The following is a 27,490-nucleotide window of genomic DNA, read 5'->3' as shown; positions in this document are numbered from 1 at the left end:
AGAAACATTCAATCAAGAATGATCAAGTATACAAGCCAGAATTAAGATTTATAATAAGCAATTTAGTTGCATTAGGAATTAGATAATTTTATTGTTACTCTCTAACCATTTGAGCAGTGATCTAAAATCTCTTAATAGAGTTACCCTAGTAGCTATTTATAAATCCTTTAACAAGGTGGCATTTCTATTGATTTTTCTAAAGACCTCTAACAAAGCCACTCCTAATAGGGTGATTAAATCCTCTAATAGGGTCACACCTAATAGTGTGTTTTGTAACCTTTAATAGGGTTGGCTCCTAATAGGGCTTATTTTAGAAGAGTGAAAATCAGTAACTAGTTGTAATTTTTGGTTTTTCCCAAATTGGGTTTTCGTGTTAAATCTTGCTATCAAGTATGTTCATGATATTCCTCTTATTTGTATGCAATAAGTTAAAGTAATATTAATCACAGATAATATCTTAAATAATTTTATATTATGCATTTACTGAGCTATTTAGTGTTTACTGAGTTACAACATTTTTTTGTGTGTTTACCGAACATCAACAGAGTTAAGTTTTCATAGAGTTATTTTGTTCTAACATTTAAGAGCTCTGGGATTTATTTTGTGGTAACTGATTCACCCCTCCCCTCTCAATTACTCCTCTTATATTTCCAACTAAAACCTTCCAAATAGAAAGTAAAACTAGGGTGGGGATGATACCCACAAGCTTTAGTGTTGTAGTATAAAGTTGGCTAGTTAAGGCTTACAATTGATCATTTCTGATGATCTACCCTATTAGGAGTAATAAGGACTACTAGGTCCACCTTGTGTAAGGATTTATAAAACATACAATGAAGTATGCACTCAGTAAAGAGATTTACAAAAGACTCTTAAGTCTACCCTATTAAAGGATTTAACTAATATACCTATTAGTATGAACCAATAGATGATCTTTGATTTGCAACTTAGATTTTCTGGTTGAAATTCCTTTGAAATGTAAAGATCACCTTAATTTGATACATAAATCTTTATCATCCCTTATATTTCTTGTAACCTTCTTAATTCTCACTTTTACTCATATGCTTATGTCTTATCGTTATTATTATATTTGGATGTGATACAATACTTTACATATATACCAATCCAAAATACAATTTAGTAATATCAGATACAATACAAGTTTTACCAAAATACACAAAATCGGCTCAACTGTTGGCAATTATGTTTTGAAGAAAAACTCAGTGAGGTTCTAATACTTGACAACCATTGTCAACACTCGGCATTGTCATGCTCTTGGTAGATGTATAAGCTTGGTTCATACTCATCATTTCCAAGTAGTCTAAACTCAATCAGCACTAGTGACTCAGTGAACACTGCAAAACTCAGGATATAAACTAAATCACTTGGTTTACACTACATGGCTCGATCAACACTAACACTATGAGCTTAGTATAAAAAAAATCACTTGTTTGACACTCCTTGGCTTGGTCAACACTATATTCACATCACTGACACTATGAACTTTGTAGACACTAGAGAATACAATTGACACTATACAACTCAATAAGTACTGTGAAGGTCAGTTTGCACTATCATTGATGAACTCAGTAGATACTACTCAACATGAACTGGATGTAGATTTTAAAACTTGGTAGCAACTTTAGAACTCGGTAGTAACTTGATCGCTCAGTTAACACTATAAACTACAAGATAGGCTCGATAACTACTAACCAATTGACTACATGTGAGTCACTAATAAAAAAACTTGACCATAATGTCAACAATCTCCCCCTTTGGTATTAGTGACAAAAACACTTATCAATCTGTTGGTGTTTTGAAATGCTACAAGTTTCAAATTACCTCGATGAGAACAAGACACATCTTGGGGTAGCTAACTCCCATTTTCACCATGTTCTTTTAGCCACCAAGCCAACTATAAGGCATGACCCTTCTTCTACTTCAGGCTCTGCAAAACGTAGATGGGTGGACCTCTAATTAAATCAATATGGCACTAGTGCAAAAACATACTCCTAAATCTATCAAAGTAGAATTAACCCTTATACCTCCTAATAACTCATGCAGTACACACATCTACAATAACTATATGAAAATCTATGAAATTCATAAGTTGAGTGAGGGTTAGACTTTTTAGCTCTTTAACATGAAAGGGCGAAAAGCATTTAATTAATAATGTTGAATTTAGCAAAACCCAAAATATGCAGCAGTAAGAACTAATGGACCCTGTAGCTGATCAATGTCTTATCTATTAGGAAATTCCATTAATCAATCACTTACATATGGATACTTGAGACATATTCATATCTTTAGATAGTTGATCTATCCATTCACCTTGTAAATAGACATTTATGTTCAATCTAAATCTCATACTTACCTGATGTCCTCATCAATAAACTTGCAACCCTGTTGATTTCCCCGAAGCATTTACACAACTATTTCACTTATAAGCAACAATGAAACAACATGTAGCCTTAAGGGATTGCAACTATGACCTAAGCTCTTTGTTCAAAGATCATAAACCATTGAAGATTGCTAATAAAGGAGACAAGATTTAATATGAAACTCAACACTTGCTATTCTTTGTATTGATTTCCTTGAAATAATATATTCATATGCCTAAAACTAAAACATAGAAACACCTAAAAGATCTAAACTATCTATGTTCTCTTCATTACTGTTGTTCATACAAGAGAAATTGCTAAAGGGATGGTGTCTCAATAGTGAGTCAATTTTCTTTTCAAAAATGGAACCAATGGTCTCACAGTGAAAAATTGGAACCCATACAATGAGAAAGAAAGAGAATGATATAGGAGGAAGTGAATCCGTGGATTTGATCAAAAGTTGATAAGTGTCCCCTTAGAATTCTTTCTCATGAAGCTAAAAAAACTCTTTCTACCCTCTCTTTGTAACTACAAATCAAAATCCCTATCATTTTGGTTCTTAAAGGCATACAGAATCTCAGATATTTGGTGGAAAAGATAACTGATTTTGATGCCAAATTTGAAACTAAAGGCAAAAGCAAAAATTAGTTATATGACTTCAATAGTCAAAATAAACTTTTCAAAATCATTTTTCTCCATACCCAAGATTCAACAAGTTCTCAAATCTTCCCTCTAACCAATTTTGATGCTCCATGATGAAATCTACTCGTTCTACTAAGAATGCCCTAGAATTTACAAATTCACTTATAGACTGAATCGGTGTGCACCTATGCAAAAACTAACCCCATATTTAGAAAATCAGATTGTCCTAGTTCCAACGGTATATTAAAGTGCCTATTTTTGACAAAAAAATTGTCCAAGTTACGCCCCTTTGAAAAACAAGCTTCTATTCATGACCTTCATTGCACTATATTGCATAAATTTTAAATTTTCAAAAGTTAAAACTATAGAATAAATTCCAAATTTATTTTAAAAATTTAGATCTTGCATGCGAAACTTCTGAGAAGGAATAAAAAATAATTTTTTTATTTTAAACCTCTAAATTTTTCCTCCCATTTCAATCCAGGTCAAACCTAGTTTGATCAACCTTGACACATGTCATCACCAGATTGGTTCATTTCTTGCACAGTTGGCACCACATCATTGTGCCACCTCAGTAGTCGCTATGTTGCCATGTTAACCAATGTGCAACTTTCCTTTAGTGACATAATGACCACCGTCAGGTTTACCACGTGGCACAATCTCTTCACTTGAGAATCCATGTCGTTACATCACTTCTTACAAGAATCTGTCACCTTGTGTCTTTCAATGATTGCTTCTTGGGTTGCCATCTTAGCTGTGTCATTTAGACCTTACCTTGTCAGATTTCATGGTTTCTTGATATGTTACCATGTTGCATGCCAAAAAACCTTCACATTTTTTGATGTCAACATGGCACTTTCCTGGATTCTTCACTTTTCTAGTGACTTTCCATTTGCCATGTCAGTCAAAATTTATCCAATTTCCACGCTAGCTATCTATGACTGAGTTAGGGTCCACCACATGGGTCTATGACTTGCAAAAGCTTTATGTCTTAAAGACATTGAGGTCTATGCATGGAATAGCATTTAAAAACCATATTCCACCACTTCAAAACAAATGTGGGATTTTATTTTTTAAAGAAAATGAAGGCCCCTTACCGATCATCTCTGATTATCTTCAAAAGTTGGACTCCTATAGCATTTTAAATTCATGCCTTCCTCATTTCATCAGTCCATCTATCAGTGATGTAAATGCAAGCAAGATGAACAATGTAGATCTTTTCTTTCATTGCAATTGCATCTTTAGGGAAACACAACCAACACATTCTCTACATAGAGTTTCAAAACTTTCAAGAGCCTATTGTCAATATTCCATTAATATCAAATTGAAACATGCCATGAGCACCACACAAGGTTGTAGCTATTGGAGTTTGGGCATAGTGGACATCATTAAAATATGTCATTTTTGCACAACATAATAGTTTTGACCCCCCTAACACCAATAGGAATGTGAAGAAAATAGTTAAATCTTCCATTTTGTAATTTGTTTAGGGGTTCTTTAATTTAATAAGGAAGATCTTCCAACAAAAAAATTTGAAGGAATGTGGGGGTACTTTTATACTACCGCCTCTCTTGAGCCTCTCTTGATCTATGTCTAACATGGGCCTTGAGCTGTGAATGTCTCTTTCTGCTCCCCCTCAACTTCTGCCTTTCTTCTTGACCCATGACTTACATTTGATGGAGCCAAAAGAATTTGATTATTAATAAAGGTCGTGATGAAGCTAACATCTCATGGCCTTACTATCTGATGTTGCTCAACATTGTGTAAAAGTTAGTACTCTTGAAAAATAAAGTCTTTGCTATAGCTTCCTTTTTCAAATAAATCTCCTCTATTATTTCTCACCAATGGACTCTCTTGTAGGATTCTTTTAAGCACTACTTTGTTCACTCTTTTCATAGCCTCTATCCCTTCTATGGTGTTGAGCCTCCTTGACTGCAGATTCTACTTCAGTCAGCCCCTGCTATTTATGCCATATGTGGGCTTCCTTAGCTTTGTTCCTTTTGTGGACTCTTGTTGTGTGTGAAGCCTTTGTCTTTGTTGATTCTGTTGCATTCTCATTTTATTTTTGTGGGTTAGTCTTGTTTACACCTTGCACTATTCCAAATTTGCTCATGCGGCTTAATTTGGCTTTCACATGCCTTTTACACATGGCTTTCCTTGATTATCTACCACCTTCTTTCCACATGCAGACTCTTCTTCAAATGGTGACTTCCTCCAAATCTAGAGTTCTTCTTTTTCCTACAACTCCTTTCAATGCATGGACTACCCTTTTAATGTGCCTCTTATCCTTGGCATGTGTTGATTTCCTTTTGGGGTGGCTTTTTCTTCAACATATGTCACCATTTTAACTTTGGTTGTAGATATGAACTCATCAAATATGTCACAATATTTCTGGCTAGTAACACGCTCTCACCAAAGTCCAATGTAAAATTCATCATTTAACAACTCCTCATCATTGGTTCCCACATCAATTGTAATAGGAAGATGCGTTGAAGGACTAACACCACCTAGTGTTGTGTGCATAGCTAATTTTCCAACTAGTATGCCCATACCCAATCCCTAAGTCCCAAAATGCATTCACCATCTATACAACAATAACCTCAATATTTTCTCATACTTATTCTTCAAGACTTCTAGAATCTTGCCTTTCTCTTTCAAGCTAATATAAAGACCTTGTAGGTGTCTATAGATTGATCCATATTTTTGATAGGCTTTGCCAATAGTTGGAGTATAAACTATGGGAAGTAACTCTTCCACATGGTCCACCAAGACTTTCTAAAACAATCTTTCATTTCTTTCCTCAAGGTCCATCATTGCCATGTATTTCTATAAAGGAATTTGATATTGACAAATCATATTCATGGGCTTCTTTCCTTGAAGATCTTGCGATAGGTAAATTGGTGGTAAAAGACCATGTAGGTACTTTTCTATGTTATGATTTATCATGAATAGACCCTGCTCACCAATTTGACTCATAATGATGCTCTCATACTTTGTCTCCAAACATCATATCAATATGATGGGATTAGTCAGACCCGAAAGTGGGTCCAGCTAAAAAAAAATTCATTTTCAAACACTTGAACTATTAAATTGATCTACTGAACCCGTCATACTGATTAAAATCAAGTTTGACAACTAACTAATCAATCAAAACTCACTTTATCATTAATCTGCCAACTGTGATTTTTAGCTTACAGCCCCCATCGACTGGCTTTAAAAGCTGACACTAACACCTGACCAGGCTCTGAAATTAGACACACTGATTCTTTGTCCCACATACTTATACCTTGTGAAATCTTATGTCATGAAAAATCCTTAGTCCAAAGTGGCCCTCTCTAAACTGCCTGCAAGAAAACATGTCAGAAAATAGTAAATCGTGTTTGGATTTGGCTTTGAAAACTGGGTAAATTGACACTTGGGGGCACAAAAATTGGGATGTTGGTTCACTGTCATGGGGAGAGTATAAATCTATGATTTGGGCTCATGATGAATAATTGGGCAGAAATGGAAATCGGTCAAAGTGGGCCACTCAAATTTGCAGACTAGAAACAATGTTAGAAAAGCTTTTTTTGCAAATGGAATTGACTTGGAAAAGTGTGCGGATGGATTCGTCAAGATTTGAAAATTTGCATACTTGAAGAATTTTTAGAATACAACATAATGGTATAATCCATTTGATCTCATCTATCATGGATATCAAGTTATGGCATAACAAATAGGGGTACTAACAAATCTGCCTTTCTTGACATGAGTAAAATATCAGAAATTGCATTTCGAATTGTATTTGAAAACTGATCAAATGGATTTTTCATAAGCTCAAAATTGAAACATAACATGTCTCTGACCTCTAAAATGCAACACAAAAGGAATTTTCTCATTTTGGTCAACTAGGTCAAAATTATAACAAGTCAAACAGGGTTTCCTAGAATTTAGAACAATTCATATGAGCATAATAACAATAAATGACCAACTTTGAGGGATTCAAAACCTAGTCAAATGGACTCAAAATTTGAAACATAGGCTCTCTGGTATGAACAATAGAAACTCCCAAAATGACGATTCATGAAACATTACTAGGTACGAGATATTCAATTGCAAACATATCCTCTTGTTGTTGTTTGACACTTAGGCAAAAATGCAAATTTAACAATTGCTCAAAAGATGACTTCACAAAATGACTCATAACAAAAATTTTTCATTATGAAACACATAGAAGCACTAAATGAAAGGTATTAGAAACATTAAATGCCTCATGGGGCTCAAAGGTATAGCCAGGTAGACGTGCATTATAAAGTGTTTAGAGGGGTTGATTTTCTCAATGGTACTCAAAATTGGGGCTGCAATTTTGAGTCCCAATAATGGCTCTACCTGGTGATGCATGTCCCTTTTGGGCATGGCAAGGATTCAGATCTTTGGAAGAAGAAAACCATTCCCAAAAACTTCTCTTGCACATCTTTATTAAAAGCAGGAAACAACTACCTCTACAATATACAAACGATGGCCCTGAGCCACCAATCTTTAGCAAAATTTTTTCCCTTTGTCACAAATCTGATTCTCGTCTATGTCTCCCTAAGGTAAGCTAGAAAAATCTTTTCCATTAGTTTCACCAAACACATAGAAATTCTCAATTATCTCAGCTAGTAAAACAAAATAAATTTCCTAACCTTCATAGTGCATACTAGGGACATCCTTAACATAATGCTCACTATGGAAATAGGGGTCAGCATGCTCGAATATACTAGGATCAAACTAATAATAGTCTTCAATAGATAAATTATGCATGCTATCAAATTTGGGAAAAAGGTCAAATAAACCTTGAAAACATGAATCTCTATGCATAGCCGGTTGACAATTAAATGAGCATTTAGATTTTTACTCACCAATGTCATCCATGTCATAATCTAAAGGTAATCCAAGGCTCTTCATTGGTTCTTCACAATTAGCAAATGAATCAGTCATATTAAAACATTCATCATAAAAATCCTTGCAATATATAGGCAAATTTTCAATAACTGTCTCGTCAAACACCTTGTCCTCATAATCATAATTGAAATGGTGATTAGTATATTCACTATCACATCTGGAAGAAGAATAAAGTAATTTCTTACAGAAGTAGGATAATTTATCATCATTAAGATCATTCTTAACTAAATTTGAAACTTCTATGTGCTCTTCAAACAAATGACTGATAACTCCATGCAGTGACCCACTTTGAACATTTTGATAGAAAATGGGTTGATCATCATCAAAATGTTCATCATATAAAATATTATCAAACACCTTGAAGCCATTACCCAATGTATTGTCACAAAAACTTGTAGCATATAATGAAAAATTACAATTATATGAAGACCTGCTTTCTTCTTCCTCTACCACACATATAGTATCAATGATTACATCACCTTCAATACCATTTTTAGGATGACCTCTATGAATAGGGCATGACTCATCACTAAAACCATTACCATATGTTGAGACCTCATTGTCTAACATAAAACCTTTTAATAATCTTTCACTCAAAACTTCATGTTCAAACCCATTAACATCAATTTGATCAACCATTTCTTTATCTTCAAGCTTGAAGGACAAATCACTCTCAAGCTCTTCATATCCAAACTGATTTGTATAACATAAAAATTGAGATGCATTATAATTTTTAGACTTAGAACAAGTAGTCATATCTTCATCTTCATGAGAAACTACACTCTCATCATTGCTCTCTTCTTCCCAATTTGCATCAGATTCATGTGAAGACGAATATGTACTATCATTGTCCTCTTATTGACTCAAGCAACCCCTCTCATAATCTTCTTCATATGATTCCTCTTTCTTATATAAGATCAACAACTTTATTTTCATCACTTGAAACATGACTTTCAACTTCTTCGTTCTCATATTGAGATGAATTTCTTTCAACTTCAGATATTATAACATTCTCAACATGATGCAATCTATGAATAAGAGAAATCATTTCTTGCATATTTGACTGATCAAGTGAATCCACCTTATCATCCACTCCTAAAACATTACAAACATGTGTGCTCTATTCTTCTAACTATGACTGAGATAAATGTGATTCACTCTTCTTCTTGTGTTATTTATTCATGGCATGTCTGATCAGAAATATCAAATTCATGACCAGAGACATAACTTTTAGCCTTGTCACTCACACAAGACAGAGAGCTAGGTGCAACAACTTCATTAGCAACATCATCATGTACATAATTAGCATTACAAGAACTCACTAGTGTAGCTAATCCTTGATCTATAACATCATCACATTGCTCATTTCTATCAAAGTTTGAAATACATTTTATTGTTGTAACATCATGAACATATGTGTCTTCATTTGTAATCGAACTAACCTTCCTTATACACACAGTCTGATCTGAATGTTTTACTTGATTAAAACTTATAGTAGGGGTATTGATAAGCTGATTTGAAATTGAAGCATCAACACCATATTCATCCTTTCTTTCAGATACATTATATCAACACATATTTTTAGCAAAATGACTTCTAGTCAATCCATATTTCAAATTATTTTCAATATCCCTAGCAGTCATAAAAGCCTGATGTAATGTCTATGGCTCTTTATCCCTTAGTAGATAGTTCATTTTCTTGTCAAATGCATCAAAGTAAATAGCTAAACACACTTGATCATCAGGTCTATAACTCTCAGGGATATCATTCAAAACTTTTGCAAATCTGATATTGAATTGAGGCACCAGTTCATCACACTTAACATGAATCTTCAAGAACTTAACATAAGAATAAGATATTCTTACTCTTTCTCCAAATTGATCTATGAAGATAGAATGTAACTCACCCCAAGATGAAATAGAACATGTTGGTAGAAAAGAAAACCAGTCTCTAGCATCACCCTCCAAAGTTTGAACAAATAACGTCATGTGTGAATCCTCATGAGCAATATCATAGTCACCCATCAAATCACTGAATAACTCAACATGATGAATAGCTAAAACAAGATGGTTCCGACTAAACTTACACAATTTATTCCTAACATCATTAGGAATGATGTTTGGGAAACCATGAATGCCATTGAAATTTAATGGAATATACCGCTTGGTAGAAATAGACCTAGAAATTTCATCGATAGGCTACATATGAGATAAAATGAAACTTGACATTCTTCAATAATTTGAAACTCATTCACCCATAATAAATCTCAAATTCACAATTTGTAGTGGATTTGTACAATCTTCTACCAAATAACTCTCTTCGAATGCACTTCACAAACTTAAATACAACAAGATAAAAGTCAATCCAATGAAGTGTATGAAACCTTTTAAATTATTCTCCTCTTCTTAGTGTTGAAAATCACTTGATGGAGAACACACACCTTTTAACAATCAAATTTCATGAAAAGATAATACATGAAAACAAAAATACCTCATGATTTGGATGAGTGAAAGTTCTTTGTCCACTACTTACAATAGCAGACCCAAAATCTTATCAATTATTTACTAAACTTTTTGAACCAGCACATCACAAATATTACTGACCATTTGAATGTTTCAACCTTTTTGAATACGCTCTTCTCTTATAGCAACTAATCACAATTCATGTATAGAAATGCACTAGTATAGAGATTAACTTTGAGTCACCACTCACATTAAGTGAGACATGAATTACATTAGTCTTAAAGATACCACAAACTGATTTGAAACAATAGCAGATAGAAGACACCTCTTCAAATTTACCTTGAATTTGAAACCTCTACACAAAGTTGAAACATATTTTTCTTAACTCTGAAATTACAACAACAACTCACACCAAAGTGAATTGATTGAATGCATACTCATTTCTCACCACAATTTACATCCAATTTAAGAACTACTATTGTAAAAGAAAAAAGCTTACTAGGAAATGTAGCAAGGAAATAGACTGAACACATCAACTTAATATTATATAAAAACTTTCTCCATGTCATTTCTTCTATTGTTTTGAATCCCTTTAAATTCTCAAGGTTTGTCTATCATGAATCTCAACACAATTCCCCAGTAGAGTCACCATTTTGTTGGTGTTTTGAAACACTACATGTTTCAAATTACCCCAATGAGAACAAGACACATCTAAGGGAAGCTAACTCCCATTTTCAACATGTCCTTTCAAACACTGGGCCAACTATAAGGCTTGACCCTTCTTCTACTTCAGGCTTTGCAAAACCTTGGTGGGTGGACCTCAGATTCAATCAATATGGTACTAGTGCAAAAACATACTCCTAAATCTATCAAAGCAGATTTAACCCTTATATCTCCTAATAACTCATGCAATACATAGATTTACAATAGCTATATGAAAATCTATGAAATTCATAAGCTGAGTGAGGGTTAGACTTTTTAGCTCTTCAACATGAAAGGGGGAAAAGCATTTGATTGATAATGTTGAATTCAGTAAAACCCCAAATATGCAATAGTAAGAACTAATGATCCTTTAATTAATCAGTACCTCATCTATTGGGAAATTCCATGAATCAATCACATACACATGGATACCTGAGACATATTTGTATCTTAATATCTATCCATTCACCTTGTAAATAGATATCTATGTTCAATCTAAATCTCATTCTTACCTGATATCCTCATCAATAAGCTTGCAACCCTATTGATTTCCCTGAAGCATTTACATAACTCCTTGAATTATGAGCAACAACGAAACAACATATAGCCTTAAGGGATTGCAATTATGACCTAAGCTCTTTGTTCAAAGATCATAAAACATTGAAGATTATTGATAAAGGAGACAAGATTTAAGATGAAACTCAACACCTATTGTTCTTTGTATTGATTTCCTTGAAATAATACATTCATATGCTTGAAATTAAAACATAGAAACACCTAAAAGATCTAAACTATCTATGTTCTCTTCATTATTGATGTTCATACAAGAGAAATTGCTGAAAGAATGGTGACTCAGTAGTGAGTCAATTTTCTTCTCAAAACTAGAACCAATGGTCTCATAGTGAAAAACTAGAACCCAAACAATGAGAAAGAAAGAGAATGGTATAGGAGGAAGTGAATTCCTGGATTTGATCAAAAGTTGATAAGTGTCCCCTCAGAATTCTTTTCCAAGAAGCTGAAAAACCTCTCTTTACCCTCTCTCTATAACTGCAAATCAAAATCCCCATCATTTTGGTTCTTAAAGGCATAAAGAATCTCAAATATTTGGTGGAAAAGATAACTGATTTTGATGCCAAATTTGAAACTAAAGGCAAAAGCAAAAATTAGTTATATGACTTCAATAGGCAAAATAAACTTTTCAAAATTATTTTTCTCCATACCCATGATTCAACAAGCTCTCAAATCTTCCCTTGAACCAATTTTGATGCTTCATGATGAAATATTCTAATTCTGTTGAGAATGCCCCAAAATTTACAAATTTTGTTATAGACTAAATCAGTGAGCACCTATGCAAAAACTAACCCCATATTCAAAAAATTTAGATCATCCTAGTTCCAATGGTATATTGAAGTGCCTATTTTGGAAAAAAATTGCCTCAATTATGCCCGTTTGAAAAATAGGCTTTCATTCATGACATTCATATCACTATATTGCATAAATTTTAACTTTTCAAAAGTTAAAACTATAAAATAAATTCTAAATTTTTTTTAAAATTCAAATTCTGAGAAGGAATAAAAAATACATTTGGATGCCTGAGACATATTCGTATCTTCAGATATTTGATCTATCCATTCATCTTGTAAATAAACATCTATGTTCAATCTAAATCTCATTCTTACCTAATATCCTCATTAATAAACTTGCAACTCTGTTGGTTTCCCTAAAGCATTTACATAACTCCTTGAATTATAAGCAACAATAAAACAACATACGGTTAACCTTAAGGGACTACAACTATGACCTAAGCTCTTTGTTCAAAGATCATAAAACATTGAAGATTATTGATAAAGGAGACAAGATTTAAGATGAAACTCAGCACCTGTTGTTCTTTGTATTGATTTCCTTGAAATAATACATTCATATGCCTAAAATTAAAACATAGAAACACCTAAAAGATTTGAACTATCTATGTTCTCTTCATTACTACTATTCATACAAGAGAAATTGCTAAAAGAATGGTGTCTCGGCAGTGAGTCAATTTTCTTCTCAAAACTGGAACCAATGGTCTCACAGTGAAAAACTAGAACCCATACAATGAGAAAGAAAGAGAATGATATAGGAGGAAGTGAATTCTTGATTTGATCAAAAGTCAATAAGTTTCCCCTTAGAATTCTTTCCCAAGAAGCTAAAAAACCTCTCTTTACCCTCTCTCTGTAATAGCAAATCAAAATCCCTATCATTTTGGTTCTTAAAGGCATAAAAAATCTTAGATATTTGGTGGAAAAGATAACTGATTTTGATGCCAAATTTGAAACTAAAGGCAAAAGTACAAATTAGTTATGTGACTTCAATAGGCAAAATAAACTTTTCAAAATCATTTTTCTCCATACCCACAATTCAAGAAGCTCTCAAATCTACCCTTTAACCAATTTTGATGCTGCATGATGAAATTTTCTTGTTCTGCTAAGAATTCCTCAGAATTTAAAAATTTGATTATAGACTGAACCAGTGAGCACCTATGCAAAAACTAACCCCATATTCAAAAAATTTAGATCGTCCTAGTTCTAGTGGTATATTGAAGTGCCTATTTTGGACAAAAATTGCCCTAGTTATGCCCCTTTGAACAATAGGCTTCTATTCATGACCTTCATAGCACTATATTGCATAAAGTTTAACTTTTCAAAAGTTAAAACTATAGAATAAATTCTAAATTTATTTTAAAAAATTAGATCTTGAGAAGGAATAAAAAGTAGTTTTTTAATTTTAAACCTCTCTATTTTCCCTCCCCTTTCAATCTAGGTCAAATCTAGCTTGACGAACCTTGAGATGTGTCATCACCAGATTGGTTCATTTCCTACATAGCTGGTACCACATCATCGTGCCACCTTAGTAGTCGTTATGTTACCATGTTAACTAGTGTGCAACTTTCCTTTACCAACATAATGATCGTCATCAGATTTTCCACGTGGCATGATTTGATCGCCTAGGATTCCACATCATCACATCATTGCTTATAGGAATCTTTTGCCACGTGTCTTTCAATGATTGGTTCTTGGGTCACCACCTTAGCTAAGTCATTTAGACCCTACCTTCACCAAATTTCATGGTTTTCTGGTAGGTCTCCATGTTGCATGCGGGAAAACCTTCATGTTTTTCAGTGGCAACATAGCGCCTTCCCAGATTCTTCACTTTTCTAGTGACTTTCCATTTGCCATGTCGGTAAAAATTTACCTAATTTCCATGCTAGCTGTCAGTGATTGAGTCGGGGTCCACCACATGGGTCTATGGCTTGTAAAAGCCTTCTATCTTAAAGACATTGTGGTTTATGCATGGAATAGTATTTAAAAACCATATTCCACCCGTTCATCGCAAATGTGGAATTTTGTTTTTTAAAGAAAATAAAGGCCCCTTATCGATCATCTCTGGTTATCTTGAAAAGATGGACTCCTATAACATTTTAAAATCACACCCTCCTCCTTTCATCAATCTATATGTAGGCAATGTAAATGCAAGCAAGATGAACAGTGCAGATCTTTGTTTTCATGGCAATTACATCTTTAGGGAAACACAACCAACGCATTCTCTAAACAGAGTTTCAAAACTCTGAAGAGCATGTTGTCAATATTTAATTAATATCAAATTGAAACATGTCATGAGCATCACATGAGGTTGTAGCTATTAGAGTTTGGGCACAGTGGACATTGTTAAAATATGTCATTTTTGATCAAGCCAACGGTTTTGACCACCCTGATAGCAATAGGAATGTGAAGCAAATAGTTAAATCTTCCATTTTGTAATTTTTTCAGGGCTTCTTTAATTCAATAAAGAAGATCTTCCAACAACAACAACTGAAGCAATGTGGGGGTACTTTTATACTACCACCTCTCTTGATCTATGTCTAACGTGGGCCTTGTGCCATGAATGTCTCATTCTGCTCCCCCTCAACTTTTGCCTTTCTTCTTGACCCACAACTTCCATTTGAAGGAGCCAAAAGAATTTGATTATTGATAAAGGTCATCTATGACAAAGTTGACATCTCATGGCCTTACTATCTAATGTTGCTCAACATTGTGCAAAAGTTAGTACTCTTGAAAAATAGACTCTCCACTGCAGCTTCCTTTGTTAAATAGATCTCCTCTGTTATTTCTAATATGTGGGCTCTCTTGCAGGCTTCTTTTAAGAACTAATTTTTTCACTCTTATTGTAGCCTTTGTCCCTACTATGGCATTGAGCCTCCTTGACTGTGGATTCTACTTGAGTCAGCCCTTGTTGTTTATGCCTCATGTGGGCTTCCTTAGCTTTGTTCCTTTCGTAGACTCTTGGTGTGTGTGAAACCTCTTTGTTTGTCAAGTCTACTACCTTCTCCTTTTATTTGCATGGGTTAGTCTCCTTTATACCCTATCGTTGTTCCAAATCTGCTCATGTAGCTTAATCTAGCTTTCACACACCTTTTAAACATGGCATTCCTTAATCATCTACCATCTTCTTTCCACATGTAGACTCTTCCTCAGATGGTGACTTCCTCCAAATCTGGAGTTCTTCTTTTTCCTACAGCTCCTTTGGATGTGTGGACTGCTCTTTTAATGTGCCTCTTATCCTTGGGATGCGTGGATTTCCTTTTGGGGTGTCTTTTTCTTCAACATATGTCACCTTTTTAAATTTGACTATGGATATGAACTCATCAAAGAGGTCACAATATTTTTGGCTAGTAACATGCTCTCGCTAAAGTCCAATGTAAAATTCATCATTTAACAACTCCTCATCATTGTTTCCCACATCAATTGTAATAGGAAGGCACACTGAAGGACTAACACCAACTAGTGATGTGTACATAGCTAAGTTGCCAAATAGTATGCGCATACCCAATACCTAAGTCCCAAAATGCATTCACCATGTATACAACAATAACCTCAATATTTTCTCATACCAATTCTTCAAGACTTCTAGAATCTTGTCTTTCTCTTTCAAGCTGGTATAAAGACCTTGTATGCATCTGTAGATTGATCCATATTTTTGACAGGCTTCACCAATAGTTGGAGTATAAACTCTAGGCAATAACTCTTCCACATGGTCCACCAAGAATTTCTAAAACAATCTTTCATTTCTTTCCTCAAGGTCCATCATTGCCATGTATTTCTATAAAGGAAGTTGATATTGACAAATCATATTCATGGGCTTCTTTCCTTGAAGATCTTGCGATAGGTAAACTGGTGGTAAAAGACCATGTAGGTACTCTGCTATGTTATGATTTATCATGAATAGACCTTTCTCACCAATTTGACTCTTAATGATGCTCTCATATCAAAGTACCCTTATCTCCAAATATCATATCAATATGATGGGATTAGTCAGACACCAAAGTGGGTTCAGCTAAAAAAAAAATTATTTTCAAACACTTGAACTGTTAAATTGATCTAATGAGATTTTCATATTGATTAAAATCAAGTTTGACAATTGATTAATCAATCAAAACTCACTTTATAATTAATTTGCAAGCTATGATTTTCAGCTTATAGGGCCTTTCAGTTGGCTTTAAAATCTGATACTAACACCTGACCAACACTAAAATCAGACACACTGATTTTTTGTCCCACATATTTCTACCCTGTTGAATCTTATCTCATGAAAAATCCTTAGTCAAAAGATATGAACTACCAAAGTTGCCCTCTCTAAACTGCATGCAAGAACACATGTTAGAAAATAGTAAATTGTGTTTGGATTTGGCTTTGAAAACTAGGTAAACTAACACTTGGGGACATGAAAACTTGGGTGTTGGTTCATTGTCATAGGGAGAGTATAAATCTATGATTTGGGCTCATGAAAAATAACTGGGTGCAAATGGTGATAGGTCAAAGTGGGCTACACAAATTAGCAGACTAGAAACTATGTCAAGAAAGTTTTTTTTTGCAAATGGAATTGACCTGGAGAAGTGTGCAGATGGATTCATCAAGATTTGAAAATTTTCACACTTAAAGAATTTTTAGAGTACAACATAGTGGTGTAATCCATTCAATCTCATCTATCATGTATCTCAAGTTATGACATCACAAACAGGGGTACTAACAAATCTACCTTTCTTGACACCAATAAAATATCAGAAATTGCATTTGGAATAGAATTTGAAAACTGATTGAATGGATTTGTCATAAGCTCAAAATTGAAACATAACATGTCTCTGACTTTAAAATGCAACACAAAAGGAATTTTCTTATTTTGGTCAACTAGGTCAAAATTATAACAAGTCAAACAGGGCTTCCTAGAATTCAGAACAATTCATATCAGCATGATAACAATAAATGACCAAATTTGAGGGATTCAAAACCTAGTCAAACAGACTTGAAACAACTCAAAATCTTAAATATAGACTCTCTAGTATGAACACTAGACACTCCCAAAGCAGCGAGTCATGAAACATTACTGGGTGCGAGATATTCAATTGGAAACACAACCTCCTATCGTTGTTTGACACTTAGTCAAAAATGTAGATTTAACAATTGCTCAAAACAAGACTTCACGAAATGACTTAAAAAGACAATTTATCATCATGAAACACATAGAAACATTGAATGAAAGGTGTTAGAAACATTAAACACCTCATGGGTCTCAAAGGTATAGTCAGGTACATGTGTATTAAAAAACATTTAGAGGGGTTGATTTTCTCAATGGTACTCAAAATTGGTGCTGCAATTTTGAGTCCCAACACAATCTAAAACTAAATAATAAAAAAATTGTGGTCAAACAATTCATTTTATCTCCATCTTTTATCTTCAACTTGGTAACATACTCTATTTTTGAAATTTTTCAAAATTGCTTTTGTAAAAGATGTTTTTTGATTATCTGTACACGAATATGTATAATATTATGTTGTTCCCCCCCCCCCCCCCCCCCCCCACACACACACACATGCACATGCACACACACACACACATGAACACGCGCACGCATGCACGCATGCACGCGCGCACACACACACACACACACACACGCGCGCGCGCGCGCGCGCGCACACACACACACACACACACACACACACACACACACACACACACACACACACACACACACACACACACACACACATGCACGCATGCATGCACATAATACTTCCTCAATATATACATAATTCTCTCCTTTTATCTCATCTTCTCCCCTTTTATGTATCACATCTCCCCCTTTTCAACATAAATGCCAAAGGTGTAAATTACATGTTCATGCCAAAATGTGACAAGAAGTTAGAATGTACCTTTAAAATCAATACCATTTTTCTTGTAAAACCTTACTTGCATGAAATGCAATCTGTACTTCTACTAATAACTCCATCTTATGATCAACTATGGAAAAGTTATTGTCATGGATGAGAGTTTTGACATGTGCAATGTGTTTCTATAATGCATCCATGTCTAGGAGAATTGTGTCTTAGATGTCTGCAAGTGTGGCCCTTATCATGGCTTCTTTTCTTAGTAATTTTTCTTTTAAATTTGTCAGATATCGAATCTTTGAATGGTGAGCAGAACTATAGCTTGGGTCAAGTGACAACTAGTGTGCACTTGCCTTCAAGTCTTCATCTATCTTAGATAGTTTATCTTTGATTTCATGTGTTAAGATAGATGTATCAAACAACTTACTAAGTAATGAAGTAACATTATATGTAGAGGTTTCCAATTCACTTAGAATAGTAGACAATTCTACTTGATTTATTGCAATTTTCTACACAAATTGCTCCATACTTTGTTCTTAAATTTCCTCTCTGCTCTCTATAGAAACTTTTCTTGTCCATTCAAATCTTCATTGAATTTCTAGACAACTTTTTCTAACTAAACCAAAATAGGTTGTGTACTATCAATCCAGGTGCTTAGTGCATCTACAAGTATGTCCTTTACATCTTCAAGCACTTGGTTTTCTCTGCTCTTCTCTTTTCTAAGCTTCTGTTGCTTAGCTCTCTTTTGCAATAATTCACCCATGATGTTCATTTGATCAAAGATTCAGAGTAGAGATATCCCAATTTGGGATAACTATATCCTCTTCTAGATCAATGTCTTCTTCTTTACCTTTATCCTTACTAGAAACTTTAGTACTCAGTTGAGGCTTGTTCTCAATTGTCCTTGTACTTGCTATTTGTACACTTGGAATTGTAACAATAGTAGAAATAGAGGGGCTAGCAACAAAAGTAGGTATTGCACTGATAGTGGAAATACCATGTTTTTGTGTAGCCAAATATGACGATGGTGGAGGTACTAGCTATTTAATAGATGAAGCATTGATCACTTCAATCAATACAGTACTCAACTAAACAAGTACAAAGATTGGTTAAGTGCTAGGTGTTGCAGTGATTGCCTCAACCAACTTAGCAAAATCTTTCTCTAAGCTTGATGGAATTAAAGCTTTTCTCATAGAATGAGGAAATGAGGCCATAACTATTGTTGTTATCTTCTCCAAGTTAGTTTCCTCAATGCTCTAAATTTCAAGGAGATTCTCCTTAGTAACTTCTTGTTCTTGCCCCTCATCATCTAGATCTACATCATATTTTATTTTTACATCTTCTTCATCATCAATGTCATCATCTTCCTTATCATCTTGATCCCGTTTATTAATAACATGAATAATGAAGTCACTCAATTGATGAATGTTGTAAATGTTCTCCCATGTGGTAGTAGCTATCTTTACTATGGATTGTATGTTTTTCAATAGCACAAGACATGTATTGAATTTTAGAGTGAGATTATCCTCATTTTTCTTCGTGGAATCTTTTACCTCTTTTTTACTAAGACTCGATATGATTTTCCTCAGAGTCTATTCATATATGTCTTTTGGAGTTTTCTTAGCATTTTCCCATCTTGGCTTGATTGCTTGCATAACCTAATTTGGAATTTTCTATGCAAGTTGATCAAGAGAGTATTTACATTTTCCCACCTTTGTCATCATCATGCCTTCAACTTTATTTTTCTCATTTGCACTCCTAGTTTCATATCTGAGTGCTTTGAAGCTTTCCATTCCAAACCTCTTTTTATTTCATTTAAATTTTCTTGGAATGTAGGTGGAGGCTTTTTGAAAATAATTTCCTCTACATCCTCCTTACCTAACTTCAATTTCTTTCTAGACTTGATGCTCTTCTATTAAATACCACATTAGATGATTTAGTAGGTCTGGTTATGATAACCTTACCTTTCTTCCTAATTGGATCTTCTTCTTTAGACTTTGTTTCTTCTACTTCATCATCTATTTCATCTTCTTCCACATCATCTACTTTTCCTTTAGTCAATAGGAGAGTAGAACTTGCTTTCCTTTCCTAACTACTTGAGGAGGCTTGATTTCAAGTTCTATTCTTTCATTGGCTTCATCATAAGTACCAAAATATGTAACCTTAGGATCCATAGGTTCATTCAACATTGCTTCAATGATATCCTTGGTGTCATCAATGTTAACTTCATAGCTTAGAAGCTTAACCCATACCACTCTAGGTTTGACTACTTGAATGTACACTTTGTCATAGTTTACCATGAAACAAATGCCATCCTTGTAATCTTCTACAAATATCTTTGGAATTCTATATTACTATTCATCTTTTCCTTAAATGAATCAAAATAATTGTCCATGATACTGACAAAGTTATTACCCATCTCTGCTATATATTCATTAATCTAATATAATACCGGTACATCTTTTCTCCATACAACTGAGCCTTTAGAAGGGAAAAAATTTTGCACATATAAGAATAAACAAGTTAAGAGTGATACACATTATTCTTTGAAGTGCTAATGCTCTCTATGTTCTTGTTGAACTAATTCAACATTATCTCGGCAAGGTCAAAGGACATGTTGTTCTTCACTACCTTGAGAGCTAGATCAACTACCTCACATGACACACTATTGAGATGATGATCATATGAATTCCAAGTTTTAGCTTCATGTCAATTACATTGTTAATCTTCATTCTTCTTCCATCCCACTCAACAAGAGTCTCATTTTCTAGTTCTACCTGACTTAGGGTTTTGGTAGTCTTAGCTTTGTTCAACATCAAGAGGCTTGTTATCCTAGCAATCATTTTCTTTGTAATTTGAATAGGCTGATCCAACCATAACTATCCCTTGTGTACATGGCTGTGAATAAACGTGATCCATTTAATTTGAAAATCTCATGGCATATGTGGAATGTGTGTTAAAACCTTGGTCTCCAAATCTTGATGTTCAGGTTTCAACACACCATTAACACATAACTTGTTCAAAGATTCATCCATCTCTAGGGTTCCAAGTTCTTGAATTGAACAATAAAAATGTGAATAGATATCATTAATAATTAATGCATTGGGTGGAATCTATGATTGAGCTCTAGTTGGTTCAAGCGCTTTTGTAAAATTATTGGACTCAACTTGAAGTCTAGTGCCTTCCATTCAATTCCATGAACCAATATCTCAAATCCTTTCTTGGTTTTGTTGCTGGAAGAAAGCATGCTCAATAGTGTTTATGAAAACATGAAAATCTTCAGCATTAAACACATACATCTCTTGGAATCACATAAATCACTATTTACAAAAAGCTCTTTCAAAAATTCATGATAAAAAATGAATTCAATTTCCTTCCTTTTAACAATTTTCACTTTTCAAGCACTATAAATGCTTGGTAAAATTGCTCATTTGGTGACAGACTATCTTCCACTTAGTTTAACCTTAATTCTTGGTAGAGTAATCCATAGATTGGTTTCCACACAATGTTTTCAATGTATCCTAACCTAGCTTGGTAGGGTCTTGCAACCTAACCTAGCTTGGCAAGGTCTCAAATTTCTACAATCACTGTGTGAGCCCTTTGCATCTTGAATGCTGATATGGATCTCTTCCTCTTGTTGGATGGAACTAATGTGAGATGTCCACTTCAGAGTCTCAATTCTAGTTGTTCCTATGGGAATTCAAGTTGACATGCTTGAGTCACCCAACTCTTGAGAGAAATCTACGTCACGACTCAGTCTGGCATTCTCAAAAGATTTTGGAATCCATTGTTGCCTCATCTGCTTTCTAATATTTTCATATTTTTCTTTCTTTTCATCCTTAACTCTTCCAGTGTTCATACAATTTTTTCAAGGTGTCTAAGTTCTATACAAATAAAACATCTTCTAGTGGTGTCTCTTTTCCTCATGCAATGTTTCACACAATTTTCTCCAATGTGCCCAAATTCTCTATAATAGTGGCATCTACACCATGTGTTACATTTCCATCTAAATATAGCTTTCATTATCTATTCTCCTAGATCCAATATCTTGGTTTTACATTCATAAGATTTTTGTCCCTTTTTATTGTTTTTGTGACATTTACCTTCAAACTTACATTTCTCCTTGCATTCACTTGCTCTATGACCATGGTTATTGCAATTGTAAAAATTTCCATTGAATTTTTCTTTACCATTACTCCAACATTTGTTTGACGTATGACCTAACCTACCACAATGATTTCAAGTAGGCATTTGATTCTTTTGAGCTCCTTGCTTGGATGATTCACCTTCTTCTATGTATCCTATTCCAACTTTTCTTTTGTGTCTATACTGACTTTGGTCATTCAACTATCATGTCTACTTGAGATTTCAACATTATTTCATTGGTTTACTTTTCAATATTTAGATAATTCTACAATCTTTCATCATTTGATCTTAGATTTATTATTCTTCATTTGCATTAGTAAGCTGATTAATGAAGTCTACCTGCTGAAGGGATAGTTGTTGAATTTTATTGTTCTTTCCTTCTATCTCTTCCTTAACTTTTTCTTTTTCTTCCATGACTTCACATAGTCTTAGTGACGAGATTTCTTGTTCTTTTTAAAGATTTCTAGCTTCTTCTTGAATATTGAAATTCTTTTCCAATAAGTCTTTGATTGCTTCATTAGCTTCATCTAAATTTCTTTCTAGATAGATATCTTCAATTCTTTCTTCAGTGTAGAGATTGTCATTCATTTGTATTGCAAGATCTTTTCTTCTTTTAAATGATTGAGAGAGATTCTCCTTTTATTTCTTCAAATGACCAATGGCTAATTCCAAATCCAACTTTTCATTGTCAATAGCCTTATCTAGCCTCTATACCTCCATTGTTTTTTATCTTTTCTCAACTTGCTAAACTATTTCTCTAAGAACCATAAGGCTCTTATACCACTTTTTGGAAATATGAGGTAGGCAAGGTTACTAAGAGGAGGCGGGGGGGGGGGGGCAGGGGGGTGAATCAGGAACCAATAAAACTTCAACTTATTTCATCAATTAATCCTTCATATAATATTCTAATCTAATTTCATGTATGAAATAATGAAAGTGGTAAAACATTCATAACACTTTGACACAAGATATGGTGACCTAGAAATGTTCCAAATAGAAAGCAAAACTAGGGTGGGGATGATACCCACAAGCTTTAATATTGTAGTATAAAGATGGCTAGTTAAGACATATAATTGACCACTTTTGATGATTTGCCCTGTTAGGAGTAATATGGATTGCTAGGTCCACCTTGTGAAAGGATTTACAAAAAATACAATAAAGTATGCACTTGATAAAGAGATATGAAAAAGACTATTAAGTCTACCCTATTAAAGGATTTAGCTGATACACTAGTTAGGATGAATCAGTAGATGATCTTTGATTTGCAACTTATATTTTGTTTTTGAGATTCCTTTGAAATGTAAAGATCACCTTGTTGTGATAGATAATCCTTTTTTGTCCCTTATACAGTTTATAGCCTTCTTAATTTTCACTTCTTCTCATATGTTCACTTCTCATTATTATTATATTTTGATGTGATACAATACATTACATATATACCAATCCAAAATACAATTCAACAAAGTCAACTACAATACAAGTTTCATCAAAATATGCAAAGGTAGCTCAACTATTGGCACTTAGGTTCTGAAGACAAATTTGGTGAGGTTTTGATACTTGGCAACCATTTTCAACACTCGGCATCATCATGCTCTTGGTAGACATAGAAGATTGGATTATGCTAATCACTTCCAAGTAGTCTAAATTTAGTTAGCACTAGTGACTCAGTGAACACTACAAAACCTAACATATAAATTGAATCACTTGGTTGATACTGCATGGCTTGGTCAACACTAACACTATGAGCTTGGTATAAACTAAATCACTTGGTTGACACTCCTTGGGTTGGTCAACACTAGATTCTCATCACTAATACTGTGAACTCAATAGACATTGAATAACATGGTTGACACTGTGCAACTTAGTTAGTACTACATGAAGTTCAATTTGTGCTATCATTGATGAACTCGATAGATACTACTCGGTGTGAACTGAATGTAGATTCTAAAATTTAATAGCAACTATAGAACTTGATAGTAACTATATTTCTTGGTTAACACTATAAACTACAAGATAAGCTCAGTAGCTACTAGCCAATTGAATAAGTGTGAGTCACTAATAAACAAACTTGACCATAATGTCAACAAAGTGTTGAATAAAATAGTGAATACAAGTGGTACTACCCAAGTGTCTAACCACCTTTTCAGATTGTTATTATATATATGTACTTCAATTCAAGATTAAAGACCATATTGGATCATTGTGAGCAATTTCTTTTGATGAAACTACAACTAAACTCCTTGGTATGCCTACAAAAGAACTATATAAGCTATAGTTTGATGATATTGAACTTGATTGTGTAGAGTTTTCTATACAAACTACTCAATACAACTAGTTCTTATTCATAGTTACAAGCAAAATGGAATCATATAATGATGAATTGCATATGAACTCAATAATACTAGAAGTTTCTAGGTTGGATTTCATAAATGAGAGTACCTCACTCTTTGATGGAATTCCATCTCCAATGTTAGCTACCACTCAATAGATAAAGCAACACACATGAAGGCACAACACTTACATTTTTGAAAAATTCTATCCATACATGAAGAAAATGTATCTTTCTTATAAGTACTTTTTATATGAATCACAACTTTTATTGGTTCTCCTTTATATCCATTCTCTATGCTTATCATTTCTCTTTTTAGTATTGACTACTATAACCCTACTGTCTACTCGTCAATGAGGTTTAAGGACCCCTTCAAAAAACTTGTCTTTTAACCTTCTGCTAGAATACATTTAAAGTTGATGTTTTTTTATTACATCTATTCTTTTATGTCTTCCAATGACATAATTTTCTCTATGAATTTTGTGCTCTTTGTTATACTTGTCCCCAATGTTTGATTTGTGCTTGCAACTTTCTTATTATTATCTAATATGTCTTACACTGGGTAATACCAAATATGTTACAAAATAATAGTCAACCCCTTACTATGGCTAATTAAACATTCGTATAAAAAAATTACCAATGCAATTAGTACTATTATTCTTCAATATACTTGGTTTTTCTAGCTATACAACTTGTGCTAATGGGTGGCTACTCTTTTGATATTGTTTTTATTGTTCTTGCACTTCCATGCTTTTATAATTGTATAATGGTAATAGAAATGCATTGGTCTTCTTATTGTACAATTCACGAAATGGCTCTCATTGTTCCTAATCCAGATAGATAGGCCATCCATAATAATAGTGTTGTTATGCAAGCATACAAGAGAAGTCATGTATACTATGGCCACCATAGAGAAGAAATTAAAGCATGTCATTGCATTCAATGCTACCAACATTTACAGTCACCATTGAACCAACCATTCCCCTACCACCCTCAAGGTTCTATAGGTTTCCCTAAACCACAACCTCTAATCAATGCACCACCAAAACATGTTGAGAAAATTCCTTATTGTCAACAATCAATGAACCAAATCAATGTCCACTTGTCCTCTAGGTATATAGATGCAACCCACAAATTTAGAACTAGGATAGATGTCCACTCAAAACTACAAATATGTACTACCTCTAAGGAGTGCTACCCTAGTATGAATGTGTATACATCAAATCAAGTTATAACTTGTAAGAGATACTTTTTTTGAGAGAGGAATACATCACTTCTTAGAAGCCAACAACGTGGACCCCTCTAATGAACCAACTATTTTAAGGGTTCTCATCCAAGTAGAGGAGATGCTTATTGCACATGTTACTCTCATCTTGCAAGTAACCCATGCTCGTGGTGGGCAATAGAACTATAGTGGCCACACAATAAGATTTCCATATGATATCCAAACAATTAAAAAATATTTACCACTTACAATTGACCAACTACATCTTTTAATGGTTCAAAGACTAAATAAGGTGGAAAGTATTATGATTGCTATGTTAGTAGAAGCCATGTTTACAATGCACTCTCATACAACATCAAATTTAACCCTTACTACAAAGATGTTAAAATTGACAAATTGGAATTATCAGTGCTTCCTGCTTGCAATACAGGTATTTCACAAATTCTACAAAAAATTGATGATTGTAGTGAAACTCTAGCTTTGACAACTACTTCAGTTGAAATCATACAATGTGATATAGAAGGCAACTCACAATATTCAACATCATTTATGATGATCCTACCAAACAAACATCATCAACTACAGATCATAAAACATTCTTTACAAATGGAACAAGGGACTGATGACATTGCAGTTTGGCCACCCATAAGTTCAACCCTCATTAATGAGTATACTACTAAGGGTGTGTTTGACATGGCCTTTCCCACACTTTTCCCAAATGGCACTACACTACCCATGCAACCTCACACTAGAGAAGTCAAAATGAATGAATATGTTATGCATCTTATTCATTACCATGATAATAGGTTTGGCCAACATCTACACTTTACATATTTCCTCTTGAATATTATGATGCATCATCATAGCTAGTCTACTACATCTATTTTTATTAAACAAAAATTTGATGACAATACACCATCCACTATTGAAGATCTTCACTTCCACTTAATTAAATTACCTAAAAATCAACTTGTAGAAGAACTAATCCTCTTTGGGTTTACCTTATGAGGGATGAGAGCATTCTGGAGTACAAATCATACAAGTTTGATAACCTAAATAGGATATACAACATTTTTCTTTACATTAGTGCAGTAGACACTAAATAGCCTGATTTGCATAGTGTTCTTTCCCTAAATGTACCATCTTCATTGCTTACTAGAAAATAATTTATTCATAAAGTGATTAATAACCCTCATACAACATCGCTATATCTACACCAATGCTTCAAAAAAAATCATGAAGAGATAATCAAGATTCTCATGAAGGCACTAATTATTAGTATCACTCAGAATGAAAGGGAAGAGGATCTATGCACATAGATGGTGTCATTTGGATTAAAAATGATCCAAATATGGACACACTTGATTCAGAAAACTATGAAGTAGTAGAAAAGGCCACAAAATTCTTTGAAAAATATATTACAACTATGAACCCTCGTTCAAAATCTAAAATAGACAACTTGCAACATAGAGCTCCAATAGAAGA

The sequence above is a fragment of the Cupressus sempervirens genome, chromosome 4 (genome assembly GCF_028749045.1).
Source record: "Cupressus sempervirens isolate cs-2001-9-10 chromosome 4, ASM2874904v1, whole genome shotgun sequence".
Lineage (NCBI taxonomy): Eukaryota > Viridiplantae > Streptophyta > Pinopsida > Cupressales > Cupressaceae > Cupressus > Cupressus sempervirens.
This window is presented reverse-complemented; position numbering follows the sequence as displayed.